Below are 25,014 nucleotides of genomic sequence, written 5' to 3' on the forward strand. Positions count from 1 at the left end.
CCCACACTCCCTGTCTCTGTCATTGTACATTCAAGCCCGTACTATCAAGTCCAATAGGGTTGGTGTGAAGTTAGTGTAAAGTATGTATAGCTAGCAGTGTGACTTTATTATTTGTTTTGCTTAGTTCCAGGACTGAAGAATGCCAATTTCAATGCAAAGGGTGGTCATTTGTGCATGTATATCTCTCTTCCCACTCCTCAATGAAGCTGTGACTTCAGTGACGTTCAAGAGTGCAAAATACAACAACTGTTTGTATTTATCCGTATTAATGTCACAATATATTTACTTTGGAAGGGATAGGTCCAAATTTAGGTTAGCAGCCTACTCTGGCTTAAAACAGAACATATCTCCCTAAGGCACTCTCCTTCTGAAATAATTCATTACCATAAAAGTTAAGTATTTACAGGACAAAAACCTGAAACCATAGTAAGAGCAACAAAACATTCTGCTTTTCATTTCCACTAACTTGGTGTTAATGAAATGTGACACCGCTATTAGCATAGTATAATATGAAAAGGTGTCCAATGTACAAAGATAATATGAAAACTCCTTCCCTGGTGGTTCAGACAGTAAAGAACCCGCCTGCCAGTTCAGGAGAAGCAGGTTCGAGCGCTGGGTCAGGAAGATCCCCTGGAGAAGGGAATGGCTACCCACCCCAGTATTCTTGCCTGGAAATTCCAAGGACAGAGGAGCCTGGCGGGCTACAGTCCATGGGGGTCACAGAGAGTCGGACACAACAGAGCAACTAACACTAATGACAGAAGCAAAACAAAAATAGTTCTCTTTCCTTTTCATATGCCCTTTGTGTTAGCTGAAAAGCATATGACCTTGTTATCTACATGCTAGAATAAAGATATAATATATACATAAAGATATATATAATAAAATTGGTTGCCAGTGTGCCTAGAAGGAGGCTTCAAAAATAACCAAGTAAAATTACTTTTCCCAGTGCCCCATAAATGATACATTATACAGGACTCAGTTCTTACTTCTCTGTGTTAGAAGCTGTACTAAATGCAGTTAAACAAGAGAAAAAATATCTAAATAACTCTCAGAAGTGGCATACATAGATATTAGATCTTTGTTGAAATCTCAAAACTTACATTATCCAAAGGTTTAAATCACCTTTAAAACAGTATTAAAATTCTAAACTCATGTTGTGTTTATCTTTTTTTAAGTAGATGTATATTCCTAGAAACATGTTTGTATCTGATGTTACTCATATACATAAAAGTATATAGTCATTTTAGGGATTAATAGAAAACCAGACATCTGCACAGAACATTTCCCTCATTAGATATTATCATGTTAGCAAATTTTCCCTATTTTTTATTTTACTACAAAATAAAATGAGCTGATTTTTACCCTCAAGTTTCTCTATAATGTATACTGCCAATAATGCAAATATTTTAATGGCACATTAGAAGAATCTCATTTTCCTCTAAAAATCACTACAGCATTTAGCCCTGAAGAGACCTCATAACACATACAAAAAAATCAAGATATGACTATGGCACACTGGCATACCAGTTACCACTTAACAAATATTACTTTAATCATTACTTTTAAACTAAAAGCTATCTTTTCTTAAAATCTCAGTCAAGATCCCATTGGTCATTAGAATGTTATTTGGCCTCTTCCTAAATAAGTGCCAAATTGAATCAATTACACAAGAATCAATTAGCAAAAAACTATATACAAATCAACTGTCTTAACTACCAGCCAAACTGTATATTCAAAAAAGTAACTCTCTTCTGTCAGAATGTCACATTTGGGGTTCATGGGGGTATAAACTGATACCTTTCTAGAAAGCAATTTGGAATAACATTTATAAAATATTACTGTTTATTTTCTTTGACCAGTAACTCTATTCCTAAGAATTAACCTAAAGAAATAATCAGAAATAAAGTTTATATATATATAAAGATGTGTATTCCAACCTGACTTACTAGAGAAGAAGGACAAAAAAAAAAATGCAAAGCTCAAAACAAAGCTTAGATTTAAAATAAATACCATGCAGCCATTTAAATCACAATTATGAATAAAATGTTATGACTTAAAATTCTCAGCACACATACATAAACCATACCAAAATATTTACAGCAATTACCTGTGGTTGGCATCATTATAGGTTATTTTTATATACCTCTTTTGTATTTTCAGAAGCTAATACTGCTATTCAAGAATATTTTAATATCCTATACTGAACTATTATAAACTAAGGGGTTTTGTTAGAAGTCATTTCAGTGACAGTCATAGACCATTTCACAAGCACAGAGAAGAAAAGATGGCTGGTCAAAAGCAGATGACTGTCATCAGCTAGCTTTTCCTCAAGCACCAGGAATACTGCTATAGTTCCCCTGCTAATATCCATCAGTAATCAAATTAGTAGAGCACTCATGTTAACAATTTGTATTTCCATCTGAGGGTGAATTTATTTAACAGATAGCTGTTTTTCCCAGTAAAGACAGTTAGTACAACAAACTTGCATGGGATAGGAACAAATATTTACTGAGTAAGTTAACTGCTGCTGCTGCTAAGTCACTTCAGTCGTGTCCGACTCTGTGCGACCCCACAGACGGCAGCCCAACAGGCTCCCCCGTCCCTGGGATTCTCCAGGCAAGAACACTGGAGTGGGTTGCCATTTCCTTCTCCAATGCATGAAAGTGAAAAGTGAAAGTGAAGTCGCTCAGTCGTGTCCGACTCTTCACAACCCCATGGACTGCAGCCCACCAGGCTCCTCCGTCTGTGGGATTTTCCAGGCAAGAGTACTGGAGTGGGGTGCCATTGCCTTCTCTGATATGTTAACTGACATGATGCTAAAAGCTTTTCTGTTGTTGGTGGTGTTCAGTTGCTGACTCTTTGAGACCTCACAGACTATAGCCCGCCAGGCTCCTCTGTCCTCCACTATCTCCCGGAGTTTGCTCAAATTCATGTCCACTGAATTGGTGATGCTATCTAACCATCTCATCCTCTGCCGCCCTTTCTCCTTTTGCCTTCAATCCTTCCCAGCATCAGGTTCTTTTCCAGTGAGTTCACTCTTCAAATCAGATAGCCAAAGTAATGGAGCTTCTACAACAGCTCTTCCAATGAATATTCAGGACTGATTTTCTTTAGGGTTGACTGGTTTGATCTCTTTACTGTCCAAGGGACTCTCATGAGTCTTCTCCAGCACCACAATTTGAAAGCATCAATTCTTCGGCACTCAGGTTTCCCTGGTGGTTCAGACAGTAAAGAATCAGCCTGCAACGCAGGAGACCTGGGTTCAATCCCCCGGGTCGGGAAGATCCCCTGGAGAAGGGAACGTCTACCCACTCCAGTATTCTGGCCTAGAGAATTCCATGGACAGAGGAGCTTGGTGGGCTACAATCCATGGGGTTGCAAAGAGTCAGATACCACTGAGTGACTTTCACTTTCAACCTTCTTTCAACTCTCACATCTGTACAAAACCATTGGGAAAACCAAAGCTTTACATACTTCAACACTTTACAGATTTCATTTAATCCTTGCAATATTGTAATGTAGGTATTATTATTTTTCAGAGGAGGGAACTGAGGCTCAGAGAGGTTAGGTAACTTATCTAAGTAGACAAAGCTAGTAAATAATGACACTAGAATTTGAACAAGCTTTTCCATATACAGAACCTTCTAAAAATATCAGTGAAGGAAATAGTTAAACTGTAATGATGGGATTATTCATCCTGCATCAGATAATGCCCTTGAAAATATTTCAATTGTAAAACACTAAGTAAATAATTTTGAAACAGCCAATAGCTAATTCATTGAACATTAATAATAAACAGACTCCACATAGCCAAGAGAAAAGCAAATAAATGCTTCAAGTAATATTCAATAAGATAATGCCTAACATTAACTGTGTCTGGAAATTATAGGTGTTCAATAAATACAGTATTGAACCAAACTAATTGAGATTGGCTGATAAAAACAAAAATAGAAACAAATGTCTATCACTTTCCAAAAGCTATATGAACACACTCAAGTTACAAAAAATTAAATTTATTAAATTATAATATAATATAATAGGGACTTCCCTGGTGGTCCAGTAGGTTAAGAATCCACCTTCCAAGGCAGGGGACATGGGTTCTATTCCTGCTTGGGGAACTAAGATCCCACAGGCCTCAGGGCAGCTAAGCCCACATGCTACAACTACCAAGCCCACGCACTCTGGAGCCTGCATGCCACAAGTAAGACCTGACACAGCCACAGATAAATAAATATTATAATATATAATTAATTTATGCTAGACAACTGTTTATCATTAGGTAGAAAACGGAGAAGGGATTATATATTACAGAGTAAACATAAATCCCACACACAATGATGCATTTAGCTCCTAATAAATTAATACAACTTGATTAAGGATCTAGAAAGGAGATAAAATAATTGAGAAAGTTTCTATTTTAACTCTTAAAATCTAACCACTAAAAATTTTAACCTCAATGCTACTTTCCTTTAAATGAAGCATTCTAGGGACTTCTAGAAGGTTCCTGTTTGGGTAAAACTATTAGAAATCATAGCTTTTAATAATTTAAATAATCTGTTAAAATTCTGCTAACAAAGTCAGAGTTAAATGGCTATGGTTTTGTTTCACAAACACATGATATGAATAATTTTTGCCTATTTTTAACAATATATAAAACCTCTACCACTATACCATTAAGATAATTAAACTAAGTTAAAGCCCATGTGTTCTATAAACTTCCTAAGGTCAAAAAAGATGATTAAACTAAGTTAAGGCCCATGGGTTCTATAAACTTCCTAAAGTCAAAATCGTTGCTGGCAAAACACTAAGGGTCAGTTTTTCAAAAGCCAAAATAGACAAAGGAATTTAAATTGCTACAGATAATCACGGAGCAAATTTGGACTAAAGTAAGGAAAGTCCCGTGGACGGAGGAGCCTGGTGGGCTGCAGTCCATGGGGTCGCTGAGGGTCGGACACGACTGAGCAACTTCACTTTCACTTTTCACTTTCGTGCATTGGAGAAGGAAATGGCAACCCACTCCAGTGTTCTTGCCTGGAGAATCCCAGGGACGGGGGAGCCTGGTGGGCTGCCGTCTACGGGGTCACACAGAGTCGGACATGACTGAAGTGACTTAGCAGCAGCAACATACTAAATACATAAGTATACTTAAGCATATGTATATTTATATATTTATTTATACATTTAAATATTTGTGTTTATGTACATATCTATAAATATATATAAGTAAATATTTATATCTATTTATATTTTTATATATTTATTTAATAATGCTATAGTACACTCTTAAAGACCAAAAATATACCCCTTTTAAGACAGAATGGAATTAAGACTGGGTGTGTTGATATTCCTGGAAAGTAGACCTATCTTGGGCTTTCCAGGCGGTGCTAGTGATAAAGAGCCCGCCTGCCAATGCAGGAGACATAAGAGACACAGGTCCAGTCCCTGGGTTGGGAAGATCCCCTGGAGGAGGGCATGGAAACCCACTCTAGTATTCTTGCCTGGAGAATCCCGGGGACAGAGGAACCTGGTGGGCTACGGTCCACAGGGTCACAAACAGCTGGACATGACTGAAGCAACTTAGCACACACAGCACAGACCTTGCTCAGCCACTATTCAAATTTAAACCCTGGCACAGTCTGGATAACCTATCATGCATAATCAAGAAATTAACTAGCACCGCCACCCAAGATCATTAGCAATGGTTTATTTTAAGCTTAAATGAGACTAACTTATAAAAATGATATTAGTATGCTTTATGTCTTCTTTGTAAATAACTGTAAATTATATAATCTAAATGAATAAACAGAAATAAAAGGTGGGTCCAAATTAGGATATTAATATTACCTATGATTATTAAACAAAATAGAATTATAAATAAGATTAAAAGGATCAATAAAATCTGTTGAGTTAAAGCCATAAAATTAACCTCCACTAATGATCTAGTAATTATATTTTTCAGGCAATTTTTAAAAATAATTTTATTTATTTATGGCTGTACTGGGTCTTCATTGCTGCATGGGCTTTTCTCTAGTTGTGGCAAGCAGGTCTACTCTCTAGCTTCAGTGCTTTGGCTTCTCATTGCGGTGGCTTCTCTTGTTGCCGAGCATGGGCTCTGGGGTGCACAGGCTTCAGTAGTGTGGCTCCCAGCCTCTGGAGCACAGGCTCAGTAGTTGTGGGGCGTGGGCTTAATTGCTCCACAGCATGTGAGATCTTCCCAGATCAAGGATCAAACCTGTGTCTCCTGAACTGGCAGGCCGATGCTTTACCACTAAGCCACCAAGGAAGTCCCTTTGTCAAACAATTTTTATGTAAAATTGTTGGTCAGATTGAATACTTGTGCAAGATTTGTAAATACAGATAAAACTTTAAACAGTTCAGAGAGTAAAAGTGGTTAAAATAAGAATCATACAGTAATTTCTGAAAATGTGCTAATAACTTGTCACAGTGAGTCAGATGCTAAGGTTTTATCTTACTCATTGTTAAATTCCCAGAACCAAGTATAGGGTCTGCAAAACTACAAGTTGTTAGTTATAACAAACTGAGGTTACATCCTTTAGCAAGTTTTGCCAGATTATTTTTTAAGAAGTTAAGATTTCCCATCCTGAATATTTTAGTGCACGTATGAGTATGTGAATTTTTCTGGGAAGAGGATTAATATCTTTCATCAGAGATTCAAGTGACACCAAAAAGTTAAAAGCTACAGATCTAAACAAAATACGGACATGCTGAATGTAGGTCATCACTGTCAAACACAGAGAGGTAAGGTAGCTCTAGAAATAGTTCAGAAGAGAACAGTCAGCTCTGGAAGGAAAAGAATGGAGTTTTTTGGTAGTATTTTTTCATTTGTTTATTGCCCTTGTTCTTTTGCCTGTGTTGATCAATATTAGAAAATTACTACAATTCTTCATTTAATTCAGTTGCACAAATGTAACCACTGATATAGTTACAGTATAGCATACTTTAGAAAGGCACACTACTGTTATGAAGTTAAATGTACCTACAATAAGATGAACAAGTTGAGGTTACACATAATATCTTACTAGATAATTATCTTTAGAATCTCAAGTTTAACTTATTAATATTCTTTTTATTAATTCCTGTAACCCTTGCTTGCTATAACTGAGTAAAATAGTGACTAAACCTCACATGATAAAGTAAGCTGGATCTCCTATTAACTCTCTCTTTACATATAATTTAAAATCTTCTTTTAAAATTATAAGCGTACCTATTCTGTAGGTGAACACCACACAGCCCTGCCCCACCAAGCTTATTCTATGTGCCAATCCTCATGCCAACTGTAACTAAAATGCTGTAATTCCACATCATTACATTAAGCAAGAGCCAAGTTGCGGATTTTACACTGTCTGATTACTAAGATCACATTAGCTTACTACCAATGGTTTAGTCACTGCATCAACTATGGGTATTAAATCTCTGGATGCAATGAAAGTTAACAATGCTATTTTTATGTCATGCAAAAAAAATTCATTCAGTCTGTTTTCCCTTTTTGATTACAGTTCATTTAAGGGAAAAATGTTGCTGTATGGCTTGACAATGTTTTATGTGTCTTCGGCTGATAGAACACACAAAACGTTTGAATAGGCCCATTTATTTGAGCAGACGTATTAAATAATACTTTAAATGTGAACATGCATGTCATAAATTTTGTAGTCTCTTTAAAGTAGGATAAATCTGGTATTTAAAATAGTCTTTGTTCAAAGCCATTTTTTTTTCTAACAGTCATAAAGGGACTCTGATTTGTGCTGCATGAACAATGCCAGCATCATCATTTTAATGTTATCCATATGGGCTTCTAATAATAGATAAGAGTCTACATTTGTATTATATGTCTTAGAGACATTTAAAATCTAGATAAGGAAAGGCTGATTTCATTGGCCCCATAGTTAAAGGAAAGCAGACCCTAATTAAAAGAATTCTGTTCTGAATTAACTAGTTTGACATGTGCTAATTGACAGTTCCTGTGAAATGGTTCTAATTAAAGTCAATATGTCTTTTTCAATTAAAAGGAAATTAAGAATATACTAATATACATTAACAACTTAATCTGCCTTCAATATCCCATACATCAGCTGCTTTTTTCCCCCCTAACGTTATTGAAGAGCCATCTGACATGAATCATCTACTGTTTGCTTATGGTATCTCATTATTACTTCACACGAGCACAGGAGTAGTGTATGTCCCCTTGAGGAAGAGGATAACCTGCACATGCTTTAATTTTAAGATCTCCCAACTCTTAGTTCATTAAAAGTAAACCCACCTTTTTGAATTCAAAAAATGGACACTCTTAGTAAGAATCTTTGCTAACTGAAAACAAAGACAAGTGTTCTCAATTAGTTGGTCTTTTACTATAGGCCTTAGAGGTAATTGCATTCTGCTGGAAAGAAGGCTGGACTGTTTTCATCATTTGGCTTGATTCAATGCAAAGCTTGATCTGAGCAATATACAACAGAAAACATCTTTCAAATTAGGTTCTGTTTCCCAAGAGAAACTTCGGGGAAATCTCAGGTGGGAATACTTCGCATTGTATATGTAACAGAAAAATAGAAAGCAAGATCGCTCAAATGCCAGCACTAACAGAAGGCCCATCATATTCACTGAAAATGTAGCATTAGAGAAGCTGTTTATAGAAACATAATATTCAAATGTGCATTACCAAAGCTATGGTATTGGCAATGTTAATACTAGAGAAAGTAATATTAAACTCAAGCATCAATGTAAGTGAACACTGCATTAACATCACAGAGAGAACTATGGAAAAGATTAAAACTATTTGTTTCTTAATAGATCATTATAATTTCGATGTTTTAAGTATAATAAAAATATTTTTAAAGAAATTTTTTATACTATCCAGATACTATGTTCAGTCCTCTCACATGATATAGCTAATATTTTGATAGGCATTTTTTCATAACCCTCTTTTTCCAGCATTTAAATTCAACCATAGCAAACTATTTCACCTAAATTTACCAAAATTAGTCACGAATGTTTAATACAGATCAAAAAAAAAGGGAAACAAGTCATTTTCATTTTTATTCACTTACATTATTAAAGATTAAGCTTGCTAATACCTGTAGCATTGAGTATGTGTAGAAGAGCTGGACAGACAGTCAGCCTGCCAGTCAACCCAAGATCTCTTACTGAAAGTATTTTTTCCTAATATACTCTATTATTCTCTTCTGAGTAGTTACCAAAAACTTTGATGAGCATCACCATTTGTGGAATTCAACAGCTGAAGTCTAGTGAATTTTCAGAATAAGTAAATACATATTAACCCATGTTCAAAAAAGTACCTCCTTACATTATAATCAGATTCAAAAGTCCAAAAGCAATGCCACTTATCACCAAATATCAAGCCCCTGGTTTGATTTTCAGTCCTAGGATCCTGCTGCTCAAGCTGGTATAGACTGGAAAGGCTGCAGTGACATCACATACTCAGCTTTCTGAAATGGGAGAGAAGCCAATGCAGCAACTTCTCTGCCCAATGAAAGAGCATTGTCTGTAAGAGGCCTCCACAACATACAGCCCACACACAGCCATGAAGCAGTTGTTCATGACCCACCCACAGATTTGAGAAAGGGGAGCGAGTAGAAAGACAGACAATATGGCACCCATGTCAGCAGCAAGAGATAAGGCTGCCCCACAGACTCCACATCTCAGTTCACATGTTATAGTGACAATACTCCACATCTAAATTCACAATGGAAATCAATGTCATCTGTCAAGCCTTCCAACAAAGGCTTTCATTCACAGTATTGATGCTAGACTAGAATAAAAATTTCTTTAAAGGGAGGAGCTATATGGAACTGATACTAGGAAAACTCTGTAGCATTCATCTGACAGTTTATACTGTTCAAGCAAGTGATATTTATTGATGATTCTCATGGCTTATTTCCTCTGTAAGAACTTGTTTTCATCTTTTCCCTTGCTCCTGTCATTTAATTACCAATGAGTGACAATAAAACGTATTGCTCTTTTAAGAATGACCATGGAAGGGAGTGATATTATGGAAGATCACAGAGTATAAAGCTCTAGAGTCAGCCCCTTCACCAAAACAACTATTGAGCTGCAAGACCTGCTAGAATTTAGAACTCTGGCGTCTAATTGAACACAGGGAGCATCCCAGGAAGTGCTTGACAAACAAGGAAGCCAGCAAATTTTCATGAATTGCAACATCATGCATAAGGACCAATAATCCTCCACTCCTGATTCAACCTTTTAGCATCAAGGTGGGCAGTAAGATCTTCTCCTTCAAAAAACCAGAGTTCTGTGTTTTGTGACCTGGCAGGTCACTAAGTGGCCAGCACAGAGGCTGGCCATTAATTCAAGCTTAATGGTTTGAACTGCTTCCCTGGCACCATTGAAGGAAGTTAAAGAGACAGAATTCCTTTTACACTTTTTAAACTCTTATTGTATCCAGGCATTTAAGGAAATTTCTGTCAGGTCACTAGCTGACCACAGAGATAACAGAACGTAGACTTCAGTGACAACACAAGACTAGGAATATAGGCTTTTCAAAAAAAAAAAAAATGTAGAAAAGTCACTAAACAAATGAACAACTGCAGACTTCATCATATAATAATAGTCTTTGGTGTAGTAGGAGAACCAGATTTTCAGAATTACAATATTCAAAATGTCCAGATCTCAACAAGATAATTACAAAGCACACAAACAAGTAGTAGGAATGCATCACTCATTCACAGGACATAAAAAGTAAGAAAGAAATTGATGGAAACCATCCTGAGGAAGCCCAGGCATTAACTTACAAGACTAAGACTTGAAAGTTACTGCTTTAAATATGCTAAAAGAGCTAAAGAAAACCATGGACAAAGAATTAAAATAAATTAAATTATTTTTAAAAATCAAAGTAGAAATTTGGTAATTGAAAAGTATTACAGGTAAAATTTAAATATTCACAAGACACATTCAACAACAGATTCAAGAAGGAGTCTTCAAATTTGAAGATAGGGCAACTGTTAACTGCCCAGTGTGAGGAGTAGAAAGAAAAAAAGGAAAAAGGCTTCAGAGACTTATGGGACACCATCAAACATATCAACATATATAGAGTCCCAGAAGGAGAAAAGAAAGGAAAAAAGGAAGAAAAAAATATTTGAAATACTATCCAAAAACTTCCTAAACTTTATGAAATACATAAATACACACATCCAAGAACCTCAACTGGAGAAGAGAATGGCAACCCACTATAGTATCCTTGCCAGGAGAATCCCATGGACAGAGGAGACTGCCAGGCTACAGTGCATTGGGTTGCAAAGAGTCAGACATGACTGAAGCGACTGAGCACAAGAACTTCAACAAACTCCAAGCAGGACAAACTCAAAGAAATCCACATCGTGATATATTATTATCAAACTGCTAAAAGACAAAGATGGAAAGAAACTTGAAAGCAGCAGGAGAAAAGTGATTGATCACATCAATGGCTTCTCAAATGGCTTCTCAAAAAGATTAACAGTGTATTTCTCATCAAAAATCATGGAGACCAAATGGCAGTAGAACAATATATTTAAAGACTGAAAGGAAAAACATGTCAACCAGGAATTCTGCATTCAGCAAAACAACCCTTCAAATACAAAGAACAAATTATGACATTCTTAGCTAAATGGAAGATAAGGGAATTCATTACTAGTTATCTACTCTATGAGAAATACTAAAGGGAGTCCTTCAGGTTGAAATAAAAGGATACTAGACAGTAACCTAAAGCTACACAAAGAGATAAAGAACAATGGTAAAGGTAACTACACAGATAAATATAAAACCTAATAATGCTATATTTTTGCTACGTAACTTCTTTTTTATTTCCTATTTCATTTAATAAACAAATGTATAAAACAATAATCATAAATCTATACTAATGGACATACAATGCATAAAGACACAATCTATGACAGTAATAACATAAAGGAGAAGATGGAGCCAGTTAGGAGTAGAGTCAACGTATGCTACTGAAGCTAACTTGGTATCAGTTCAAACTAGAGTTTTATAAATTTAGGATGTTAACTGTAATTCCCATGGTAACCACTAATACCTAAAAATATATGTAAAAAGAAATGGAAAGGGAAATGATATACAGAAAAAAAATCAAACACAAAATAAGTCAGTATTAGAGAATCTGAGGAACAACAAAAAATAATACAAAAAACAGCACAATTGCAGATATAAATCCTTCATTATCAGTAATTACTTTAAAGGTGAATGAGTTAAGCTTGTCAATTGGCAGAATATTTTTTAAAAAACATAATACAGCTATATGCAGCTTTTAAGAGATGCATTTGAGACCAAATGACACAGATAGGTTAAGAGTCAAGGGATGGAAAAAGAAACTCCATGCAAACAGTAACCAAAAGGAAGCCTGGCTACCTATATCAGACAAAATTCATTTTTATAAACAGCAACCAAAAGGAAATCTGGCTACCTTTATTAATATCAGACAAAACTGATTTTACATACCAAACTGTTGCAAGAGACAAAGAAAGACATTTTATAGTGAAGGATCAATGCACTGCTGCTGCTGCTGCTAAGTCGCTTCAGTCGTGTCTGACTCTGTAAGACCCCATAGACGGCAGCCCACCAGGCTCCCCGTCCCTGGGATTCTCCAGGCAAGAACACTGGAGTGGGTTGCCATTTCCTTCTCCAATGCAGGAAAGTGAAAAGTGAAAGTGAAGTCGCTCAGTTGTATCCGACTCTTAGTGACCCCATGGACTGCAGCCTACCAGGCTCCTCCGCCCATGGGATTTTCCAGGCGAGAGTACTGGAGTGGGGTGCCATTGCCTTTAGAAAATATAACAATTTTATATATATATATATATCAAACAATACAGCCTCATAATATATGAAGCAAGCAGTGACATAACTGAAGGAAGAAATAGTCTCCAATAATAGTTGGAAACTTCAAAAGCCCACTTTCAATAATGCAGAGGACATGTAGACAGAAAATCATAGTAAAAGACTTGAATAACATTATAAATCAACTACATCTGACAGACCAACATAGAACATGCCACCTAACAATGGCAAAACATATATTCTCACCTGCATGTAGAACATTCTCTAGAATAGACCATATGTTAGGTCATAAAAGAATTCTCAAACTTCAAAATACCCAAAATCATACAATGAGTGATTACAATGGAACCAACCACAATGGAACAAAGCTAGATATCAACAACAAAAGAAAAACTGGAAAACTCTAAATAACACTCTTAAGCAATATAAGATCAGGGAAGAAATCACTAAGGAAGTTAGAAAATATTTTGATATAAAAACACAATACACCAAAAACTTAGAGGATACAGCATAACCACTGCTCTAAGAGAAGTTTGTAGCTATAAACACCTCCACTAAAAAAAAAGATTTCAAATAAACAACCCAACTACACACTCTAAGGAACTAGAAAAGAAGCTGAAACTAAACACAAAGCCATTAGAAAGAAATATTAGGGATTACAGCACAGAGAAACAAAATAGAGAAAAGCAGTAGAGAGAATCAATGAAACCAAAGCTTGTTTATTTGAAAAAAAAAAATCAACAAAAATTACAAACCTTTAACAACATTAAGAAAAAAAGAAAGAAGATGCAAATAACTACTACTAACCTCACAGAAATCAAAAGGATTATACGAAAATACTGTGAACAGTTTTATACCAACATGTGAGACAATCTAGATGAAATGGACAAATTCCTTGGAAAATGCAAGTTATCAAAAGAGAAGAAAGTCTTTTTTTCCTCACCATGTGGCATACAGGATCTTAATTCCCTGATCAGGGATGGAATCCATGCCTGCTGCATTGGGAGTGCAGATTCTTAACCGCTGGACCACAAGGGAAGTAAGTCCAAGAGTAGGAAACCTTAACAGACTTATAACAAGAGAAGAGATTGAATCGGTTAATAAAAATCTCCCCAAAAAGAAAAGTCAGGACCATATGACTTCAGTGGTGGGTTCTATCAAATATTTAAAGAAGAATTAACATGATTCCTTCTCAAACTCTTCCAAAAAACTGACAAAGCTAGAACACTTTATGAGGTCAGTAACACCAAAGATATAGTAACTAATACCAAAGATATCATAAGAAAACCACAGATAAATATGTCTTATGAATAAACACACAAAATTCCTTAACAAAACACTAGCAAACCAAATCCAAAAGCACATTAAAGAAAATTATACACCATCACCAAATGGGATTTAGGTCAGGAATTCCATCGAGGTTAAACTTCTGAAAATCAATCAATGTAAAACAAACCCTATTGAGACAGTGAAAGGGGAAATAATGACATTATCATCTCAAAACACACAAATGGAACATTTGACAAAATTCTACACCCTCTCACGATAAAAAGACCCACAAACTGGGATAGAAGGGAACTTCCCTAACATGATAAGGAGAATTTATAAGGAATACACAGTCACACTCAATAGTAAAAGAAGGAAAGCATTTCCTTAAGATCAGGAATATGACAGAATGTCACTTTAACCACTTCTACTGGACTGGAAGAAGCACAAGCTGGAATCAAGATTGCCAGGAGAAATATCAATAACTTCAGATATGCAGATGACACCACCCTTATGGCAGAAAGTGAAGAGGAACTCAAAAGCCTCTTGATGAAAGTGAAAGAGGAGAGTGAAAAAGTTGGCTTAAAGCTCAACATTCAGAAAACGAAGATCACGGCATCCAGTCCGATCACTTCATAGGAAATAGATGGGGAAACAGTGGAAACAGTGTCAGACTTTATTTTGGGGGGCTCCAAAATCACTGCAGATGGTGACTGCAGCCATGAAATTAAAAGACGCTTACTCCTTGGAGGGAAAGTTATGACCAACCTAGATAGCATATTTTAAAGCAGAGACATTACTTTGCCAACAAAGGTTCATCTAGTCAAAGCTATGGTTTTTCCTGTGGTCATGTATGGATGTGAGAGTTGGACTGTGAAGAAGGCTGAGCGCCAAAGAATTGATGCTTTTGAACTGTGGTGTTGGAGAAGACTCTTGAGAGTCCCTTGGACTGCAAAGAGATCCAACCAGTCCATTCTGAAGGAGATCAGCCCTGGGATTTCTTTGGAAGGAATGATGCTGAACCTGAAATTCCAGTACTTTGGCCACCTCATGTGAAGAGTTGACTCATTGGAAAAGACTCTGATGCTGGGAGGGATTGGGGGCAGGAGGAGAAGGGGACGGCAGAGGATGAGATGGCTGGATGGCATCACTGACTCGATGGACATGAATCTGAGTGAATTCCGGGAGTTGGTGATGGACAAGGAGGCCTGGCGTGCTGCGATTCATGGGGTCACAAACAGTAGGACACGACTGAGCGACTGAACTGAACTGAACTAAATTCAACATTTTACTAGAAGTTCTAGTCAGAGCATTTAGTCAAGAAAAAGAAAGAAAATGCATCCAAATTGATAATGTCTTTTAAAAATAGGAAGAAGTAAAACTGTGTTTGCAAATGACATGATTTTATATATACAAAATCCCCTAGAATCCACAAAAAAACTATCAGAGCTAATAAATGAATTCAGTAAAGTTGCAGGATACAAGATCAACATACATAGGTCAGTTTGCTTTCTATACAGCACAATGAGTAATCCGAAAAGGAAATTAAGAAAACAATTCATTCTACAATATCATTTATAAGAACAAGATACTGAGAAATAAACTTAACCAAGAAAGTGAAAGACTTATACTTTAAGTATTACAAAATATTGCTGAAAAAAATTAAAGAGGACCTAAACAAATGGAAATATATACCATGTTCATGAATGGGAAGACTTAACACTGTTAGGATGACAATATTCCACAAAGTGAACTACAGTTCCTTAAATTTATATGAAACTGCAAGGAACCTCAAATATCCAAAACAATACTGAGAAAGAGAAACACAGTTGGAGGACTCCACTTTCCAATTTCAAAATTTACTACTTACTACAAAGCTATAGTGACCAAAAGACTGTAGTATCAGCATAAAGACAGATACAGAGACCAAAAGAATAGAATTGAAAGTCCAGAAATAAACCAACTCAACCACAGCCAACTGACTTTCGACAGGACCATTCAACAGGACCATTCAACAGGGAAAAACTATCTATTCAACAAATGGTGCAAGGAAAAATAGATAACCACATACAAATGATGAAGATGGACCCACACCTTACTTCTTATACAAAAATTAATAAAAGTATATCAATGAACTAAAGCTAAGAGCCAAAACTGTAAAGCTATCAGAAGAGAACACAAGGGTAATCTTCATAACCTCAGACTTGGCGATGAATTCTTAGATTTGACACCAAAAGCATGAGCAATAAAAAATAGACAAATTATACTTCATAAAAATTAAAATATTTTTGTACATTAAAGAACGTTACCAACTATGTGAAGGAATGGAGGAAAAAAATGGCAAATCACATATCTGATAGAGGATTAATATCCAGAATATGTAAAGAACTCTTACAACTCAACAAACAACAGTAGTCCAAATTTCAAAATTGGTGAAAGACTTGAATAGACATGTTTCTAAAGAAGACATATACTCAACAAGCACTTCATTCCCTCTAGGACAACTTCGATCAAAAACTAAAAACTAACAAGTGTTGACAAGAATGTAGAAAAATACAATGAAACCTTGAATATTACTAGTGACCATGTAAAATAGTATAGCTGCAATGGAAAAAACATTTGCTGTTCCTTAAAAAGTTAAACACACAATTACCATATGACTCAGAAATGCTGCTTCTAGGTACATACCTAATAGAAATGAAAACATATGTCCATATAGAAACTTGAGCATGAATGTTTATAGTAGTAGTATTCATAACAGCCAAAATATAGAAAAGCCCAAAAGCCCATCAGTGGATAAATGTATAAACAGATTGAGAAATGTAAGTATTGTGTATGTATGTGTGTGCATTGAGCCTTATGTGTATATATGTGTGTGTGTCGGAGTATTCAGACATAGAAAGGGTACCTGCTACAACTATGATGAATTTCAAAACCATTATCCTAAGTGAAAGAAGGCAGACACAAAAGGTCACATGTTGTACGGTCTACTTAAATAACTGCTTTTAAGGTGTGTGGGGGTTTTCTTTGATCCTTTCAAACACCACACGCTTTTCAAATAGTGATACTGTACTTACACAGATTTAAACTATAATCTCCAGAGAATTTCACGTATGTGGCTTTTCTTTTCAGTATTTTAGCTTTTTCTTTAATTCTGCTTTAATCTCATCTCTAATACTTGATTTTTGTCTTTTCCCATTAAGAAAAAGTACAATTATACATCCAAATCTAGTTATAAACTACAATTATTTTACAGTAAAAAAATAAGATGAAGTACATGGGGAAAATGCACATAGCGTAACAATCTCTTGAAAATTTTAAGTAAGATAAACCTGTATGCAGGTCAAGAAGCAACAGTTAGAACTGGACATGGAACAACAGACTGGTTCCAAATAGGAAAAGGAGTACATCAAGGCTGTATATTGTCATCCTGCTTATTTAACTTATATGCAGAGTACATCATTAGAAATGCAGGGCTGGAGGAAGCACAAGCTGGAATCAAGATTGCTGGGAGAAATATCAATAACCTCAGATATGCAGACGACACCACCCTTATGGCAGAAAGTGAAGAGGAACTAGAAAGCCTCTTGATGAAAGTGACAGTGGAGAGTGAAAAAGTTGGCTTAAAGCTCAACAGTCAGAAAACGAAGATCATGGCATCCGGTCCCATCACTTCATGGCAAATAGATGGGGAAACAGTGGAAACAGTGGGCGACAGAGGATGAGATGGCTGGATGGCATCATCAACTCGATGGACGTGAGTTTGAGTGAACTCTGGGAGTTGGTGATGGACAGGGAGGCCTGGCGTGCTACAGTTCATGAGGTCGCAAAGAGTCAGACACGACTGAGCGACTGAACTGAACTGAACTGATGACCCTTAAAAGTACACAGTTTCCTAAATGAAATGTAAATATTTATATGCTTTTCACGAAAAGACAGGAAGGAGAAACTAGGCTTTTAGTCAAGACCAGGTAATAGAGGTAAGTTAGGAACCCTAAGATAATATGTACTTTTGTCTTCTATTTGGAAAAAACAATTTATTTCCATCATTTGTAACCTTATAATATATAACTCTGTAAATTTGTAAAATAAGGCATATTTGTGTATACAAATATGGCTATTATTGGACATCTAATTTTTAAGGGAAATAAATTCATTTCAAAGCACTCAACTAGTTATAAATTATTTTGGAAAGTTCTCCTCAGGTTCTCTAAATTTATTTTACAACTTTAAAATCAGGAAGAGTGTTTTTTAAATACTAGAAATTAAATACAGTATATATTTCTCAAAACTGTTGTAGAAGATAGACAGTATCAGTGCTAAATTTACATCATGACTATGATTTGAAGACTACAATATGAAGAAGAAACTCAATATCCCCACGCTGAATAATTAGAAGGAAAAAATGAATGAATTATTTCTCTAAAACTAAATATCAATTTTTCAAATATTACTAGGTATCCTTGAAAGTTAATAAAATCAAAGTGAACAAATAGAATTCCTCTATTCATTCATAGACATATGAAATAAAAACAAAACCCACATATTATCTTTGTCTTTATATAAATAATTATCAAAGCATTCTAACAATTTATGTCTTACTTTGATCAAGCAGGCTTGTCTGTGAGGAAAATAAACTGTTGTGATGTTAATGATGCTAGTAAGCCCAACCTATGAATTCTCCAATCCAAGGGAAATTTTTTTCATATGACATCTACTCAAGAAATCCGAGCTGGGGGCATATCATGGCTTGAACCTTACAGGAGAAACCCCACCCTCAACTTTGTCAGAACTGCTTTTATTCAAGTAATTCTGCTATTATTCCCTTCTCTTTTTATTGTATCTCTTTATCTTGAGTATTCTGAAATAGACATTCTCTTTCAATATATGCATTATGGAAACTGTCCTGCTAAACAGATAAACATGTTTTCTACATTTATTTGTTCATGGGTTGAAAACAAAAAAACATAAGTGTTTTTAATGTCTTTCTAGCTTTGCCATTTAAATACTTGTTGCCAGGCAGTCTTAATTTACATATCATGACTTTTGCATTATTTTTCTCTTGTTGTTCTTGTTAATTGAATATTCATCTTTGGTATCTCAAAGAATAACAACTTTTCAACTAATTCTGATCCCTCTAAAGGAGTCAAAATCTATGGGCACATGAAAAAAAGATGACTGTCTCTTCCTTACCAGCAAAAGAAAGATATCTTATATGCAGGTACAAAGGTTACTGTTTGCTATAGTTAGCTTCCTTTTTACCATGGATACACATACCTGCATTAAATGATGCCAATTCTCAATAAGGCAGCTTACATACAAAGAAAACTACATGAGAAGAAACTCAATGGCTCTGAATACTCTGCCTAAATGATGAGACTTCCAAGATGTAGCACTTAAATTTTTGTAATACATTTAGTATCTTTTAAAAGATATAATTCTTCTACACTGCTCCTGTGATTAGTAGCTGCTTTATCTAGTCATTCCTGTAGACTGTGATAAATGTCAAATAACTCAAAGCCCAGTTTTCTTGATACAGTTTCTGTTAATGCAATGTGTAGAATGTGCATGAAGAAGACTGAAAAGCAGGAAATTACTAGGATAGCACTGGAGATATTATGCTATGTTTGTTAAAGCTGCTGTGTGAAAGGCAAACCTTTCCATTCCCCTCATCACCAGAACTGTGATTAAAACTCCAGCTACCTGAAACCAAATATAAGGTTTGTTCTCTTCACTCAGCAGTCAATCTTTCAGCTAGTTGGTTTACAGGTTTTGAAAAAAGACATGCTTCTGTTTTAAACATGTGGATAAAAGATTGGCTTTTCCATATTCAATCAGAAGAAACATTTAGTTTTTTTCTCTTAACTCCACATCACTGTGGAATAGTGACAACTACAGGACCTTGGGTTGTTACTTTGTTGAACTCCATTTTTCCTTATTAATTAACGTGTTTTATTGTCTCCACCTAAATTCATTTTCTAATGTATATACTAATTTCAAGTAAAATTAATGTAATACATATTCATAAAAGTTGATATAACTTTGACACAGATGACATCGATGACACAGATGAATATATAAAGAAAATGACGGTGAATGTCATAGCCTGAAGTATGAAAAAAGTCAATATTAAGATTCTCACCAAGTTTCTCACATTCCTCATGTCTTCATAAATATGCCAGTAAATGTCAGTTAGACATTTACTGACATCAGTAAACCTCCATGACTTCAATTAAGGGTCAATTAGAAAACATTTCACTTTTAACTTTGCTGATCACCACACAAGTTTAAATAGCATTACACCATTTCACACTGGATTTTCTAAGTAGTCTTTTAAAAAATAACTGAATATTATGCTTCAAAATTTCTTTAAAAATAAGCCTTATAACACAAAAGAAAACCATAGTATTAATAGTATTAATATCTTTTAGGGTACATTAGAGTTGTTACTGAGTTCAAGCTTGCTCTGCTCACCGCAAGATAGGTCAGTGAATCCCAGATGAAGTGTTGGAACTAGATAGGGAGCCCACTGACCAAGAAGATGGCAGGCTAGTGCCTCAAAATAACCATCTTGTCAGGGCCTGGATGTCAGATTCTTTTAAGGATCGGAAATGGGGGGAAGTGAGGAAACAAGTAAAAATTTAATTTCTGCAAAATTATCTCCTAGAATGGCAAGCCTCAGATAGGAAGATGTGTTTGTTTCACTTCCTTACAGTCATTTCATGGGTGGTGTAAAATGGAATATCTCCTGCCATATCAACAAACAAAGATGTCACATGTTTATGTGATTTCTACCTCCCCAAAAGTGAATTTCTGGGGCCCTGGGCTTTATTTGCCACACAAAGGACTCAACAATGTTACAGTCCTTCACAGGTGGGTGGGGTCAGGTTATCTCCCTTAGGCCATTATGTATGCTTATAATAACAAAAAGGGTTAAAGTCACAGAAGTAAATCCAGTGTAAATTCAAAATTAACCCTTTCTGGTTACACAGTCACTTTAAGTAGTCTAAAGAAAGATTTAATTGTATTTCTTTCATTGTTTTTCTCTCTGGTTAAAATGTTGTATGTAACACAAGATAAAAGCTAACAAAAACAAGTAGCAATAAAACTACTATTGCTTTTATCACTTAAGAAACTCAAAAATGAGATTGAAGAGGTACAAGATGATGTTTAAGGAAGACCCTAAGTTCACCTCCCATGGAACATCAAATCCATACCCACATATAGAGCAATTCCTCTTGGAAAAGACTATAGGCTGACTGAACGACTACTGCACATAGAAGGACCACATAGAAATGAGCAGGAAAGACAGAAACACAGGATCCATGGGAACCCCATTCCTGACACAGCAATTTGAAGAAGGGAGGGTAATTACTTAGGGCCCTAAGTGCAGAAGCACACACCCTGGGAGACAGTGAAAAAAATAGCAGTTTTAAAGGGCACCCAGAGTGCACAGGAAGAAATTCATTGACTAATCCTAGAGCTTCTGCAAAATGGAAAGAGAACTGCTGGAGCTCTCTCTGAGATCAAAGGATCAGTGAGAGCCATCATTTAGTCTCCCTAGGACTCTCGTGCCCACACCTGCTCCAGGCTCCAGCTGCACCAAGAAAACTTTGGCCTAGAAACTGCCCCGAGCCAGGGTACACTTCAGACCCAACTGCCCTACCAATATGATCTTGGCACAGCACTCCCCAAGGAATAACCCCAACCTAAGCCTGCAGAGAAGGTAATGGCACCCCACTCCAGTACTCTTGCCTGGAAAATCCCATGGACGGAGGAGCCTGGTGGGCTGCAGTCCATGGGGTTGCTAGGAGTTGGACACGACTGAGTGACTTCACTTTCACTTTTCACTTTCATGCATTGGAGAAGGAAATGGCAACCCACTCCAGTATTCTTGCCTGGAGAATCCCAGGGACGGGGGAGCCTGGTGGGCTGCCGTCTCTGGGGTCGCATAGAATCGGACACAACTGAAGTGACTTAGCAGCAGCAGCAAGCCTGCTCCAGCCCCAGCTGCCCTGGCAAATCAGCTTCAGAGGCAGTGCTCCCCAGGGCCTGCCCTTGGCCACTCTTGCTCCAGCAAGCCTGCCAAAGCCACCAAGTTCTAGTCTATTCTACACAGAGGGTATTGCCAGACAGGGCCACTCCTTCAAGACCAGGAGAAGAAGCTGTTTCACCTAACTCAGAGAAACAAAGTTTCAAACAAACTTTTGTTTGTTTGTTTCAAACAAAATAACAACGCCTGATGGGGGGAAAAAGCTAAAGAAATGGAGATAAGTAGTTTACCTGATAAAGAAGTCAAAGAAACTGTTATAAGGATGCCCACTGAACTCAGGAGAAGAGAATTTCAACAAAAACTTAGACAATATAAGAAAGAATCAGTCAGAACTAAAGAATACAATAATTGAAATAAAAAATACACTAGAGGAAATAAACAGCAGATTAGACAACACGGAAGAATGAATAATCTGGAAGACAGAGGAGTGGAAATCACCCAATCAGAACAGCAAAAAGAAAGTTTTTAAATGAGGGTAGTTTAAGGAACCTGCCTCTGAGATAACATCAAGTATGCAGATATTTGCATTGTAAGTGTTTAAAAGGAGAAAAAAGAAAGAGACCAAAAAAAAAAAAACTTGCCTGAAGCAATAATGGCTGAAAACCTCCCTAACCCAGTGAAGGATACAGATCTCTGATCATAGAAAAGCACAGAGTCCCAAACAAGATGGACCTAAAGAGACCCACACCAAGACGTACAATTAAAATGGCAAAAGTTAAAGAGAGAATCTAAAAGGTAGCGAGAGAAAAATAACTAATCACACACAAGGGAAGACTACCAGATGATTTTTCAGCAGAAACTTTACAGGCCAGAAGGGAATGGCAGGATATACTTAAATTGCTGACAGGAAAAAACTTATAACGTAGAATACTCCATCTGGCAAGTTTATCATTTAAAATTGAAAGAGAGATAAAGAGTTTCCCAGACAAACAAAAACTAAAGGAGTTCAACACCACTAACTTGGACTTACAGAAAATGATAAAGGGTCATCTTTAAGCAGAAAAGGCTATAAGTATAAATAAGAATATATGGGGAAAAAAATCTCACTGGTAAAGGGAAATATATAGCAAAGGCAAGTTGATCTGCCATTTAAAAAGCTAGCAAAAAAAGGACAAAAGAGGAAAGTAGTCCCATCAACTATGGTACAATGTTGTGGCAGTTAAGGGATACACAAAATTTTTTAAAAGATGTAAAACTTGGTATCAGAAACATAAAATGGGTGGAGTGGTTAAAAAATGTAGGACTTTTAGAATGTCTTTGAATGTAAGTGACTATCAACTAAAAACAGATGGATATTTATACAGGTCAGTATATATGAACAACATGGTAAACACAAACCAAAAATCAACAATGGATATACAAAAAATAAAGAGAAAGGCATACAAACAAAACACTAAAGGAATCCACTGAACCACAAGAGAAGAAGAGAGAAAAAGACAGGAACAGAGAAGAACTATTAAAAAAAAAAATCAGAAAACAATTAACAAAATGGCAATAAGTACATCCTTATCAATAATTAAGTATAAATGGACTAAATGCCCTAATCAAAAGACACAGGGTAGTTGAATGGATAAAAAACAGAAGTCATCTTTATGCTGCCTGCAAGAGACTCACCTCAAATATAAAAACAGACATAGGCTAAAAGTGAAAGGGCGGAAAAGTTATTCTATGCAAAGGGAACAAAGGAAAGCTAGGCATCCATACTCATATCAGGCTAAATGAACTTTGAAACAAAGACTAACAACAGAGAAGGGAAGACACAATGACTAAGAATTCAATCCAGCAGAAGGATATAACATTTGAAAACACGGCACCCTAACATAGGAGCACCTAAATATGTAAAGCAAATGTAAACAGAAATAAAGGAAGAAATGCACAGCAATACTATAATTCTAGGGAGCTTTAGTATCCCCATTCCATCCAAAAGCGGCAGATGTACACTCTGTTCAAGTGCACATGGAACTTTCTCTGGGACAGATCACATGTTAGGCCAAAACATAAGTCTCAATAAACTTAAGAAGACTGAAACCACATCAAGCATCTTTTCTGACCATACAGAATGAAACTAGAAATTAATCTCGGGAAGAAAACTGGAAAAAAAAAGAACACAAGCACATGAAGTCTGAATAACATGATAGTAAACAACCAATTTCAACAAACAAATCAAAGAGAAGCTTAAAAAAAAAAAAAAAAAAATACCTTGAGACAAAAAAAATGGAAACGCAACAGTCCAAATCTATGGGATGCCGCAAAAGCTGTTCTAGCTCTATCTCAGGAAACAAGAAAAATCTGAAGTAAAGAATCTAAATGTACATTTAAAGGAACTAGAAAAACAACAAAGCCCAAAGTTAGTAGAAGGAAGAAAATTATAAAGAACAGAGTAGAAATAAAAACTAAAAAATCAATAGAAAATATCAGTGAAAGTAATAGTTGGGTCTTCGGGAAGGCAAACAAAATTGACAAATCTTTAGCCAGATGCATCAGGAAAAAAAGCCAAATAAATAAAATCAGAAGTGAAAGAGGAGAATTTGCACCTGAAATCACATAAATACAAGATCAAAAGAGAATACTATAAATAATTATATGCCAAGAAATTAGATAACCTAGAAGATATGGGAAAATTTCTACAAAGATATAATCTTTCAAAACTGAATCATGGGTAAATAGAAAATCTGAATAGGCTCATTACTGTTAACAAAACTGATGCTCAATCATGTGCAACTCTTTGCAACCCCATGAACGGCAGCCCGCCAGGCTCCTCTGTCCATGAGATTCTCCCAGCAAGAATACTGGAGTGGGGTGCCATTTCCTCCTCCAGGGGTCTTCCAGACTCAGGGATCGAACCTGCATCTCTTACCTCTCCTGCACTGATG

General features: G+C 36.0%; 1 long non-coding RNA gene across 4 annotated transcripts in view; it reads right to left on the reverse strand.

Moving 5' to 3' along the window:
• LOC133251671 (uncharacterized) overlaps positions 1 to 25,014 on the reverse strand; it is a 159,693-nt gene that overhangs the window by 41,218 nt on the left and 93,461 nt on the right. The gene's annotated exons all lie outside the window — the stretch shown is intronic.

This window comes from Bos javanicus, chromosome 7, assembly GCF_032452875.1.
Source record: "Bos javanicus breed banteng chromosome 7, ARS-OSU_banteng_1.0, whole genome shotgun sequence".
NCBI lineage: Eukaryota > Metazoa > Chordata > Mammalia > Artiodactyla > Bovidae > Bos > Bos javanicus.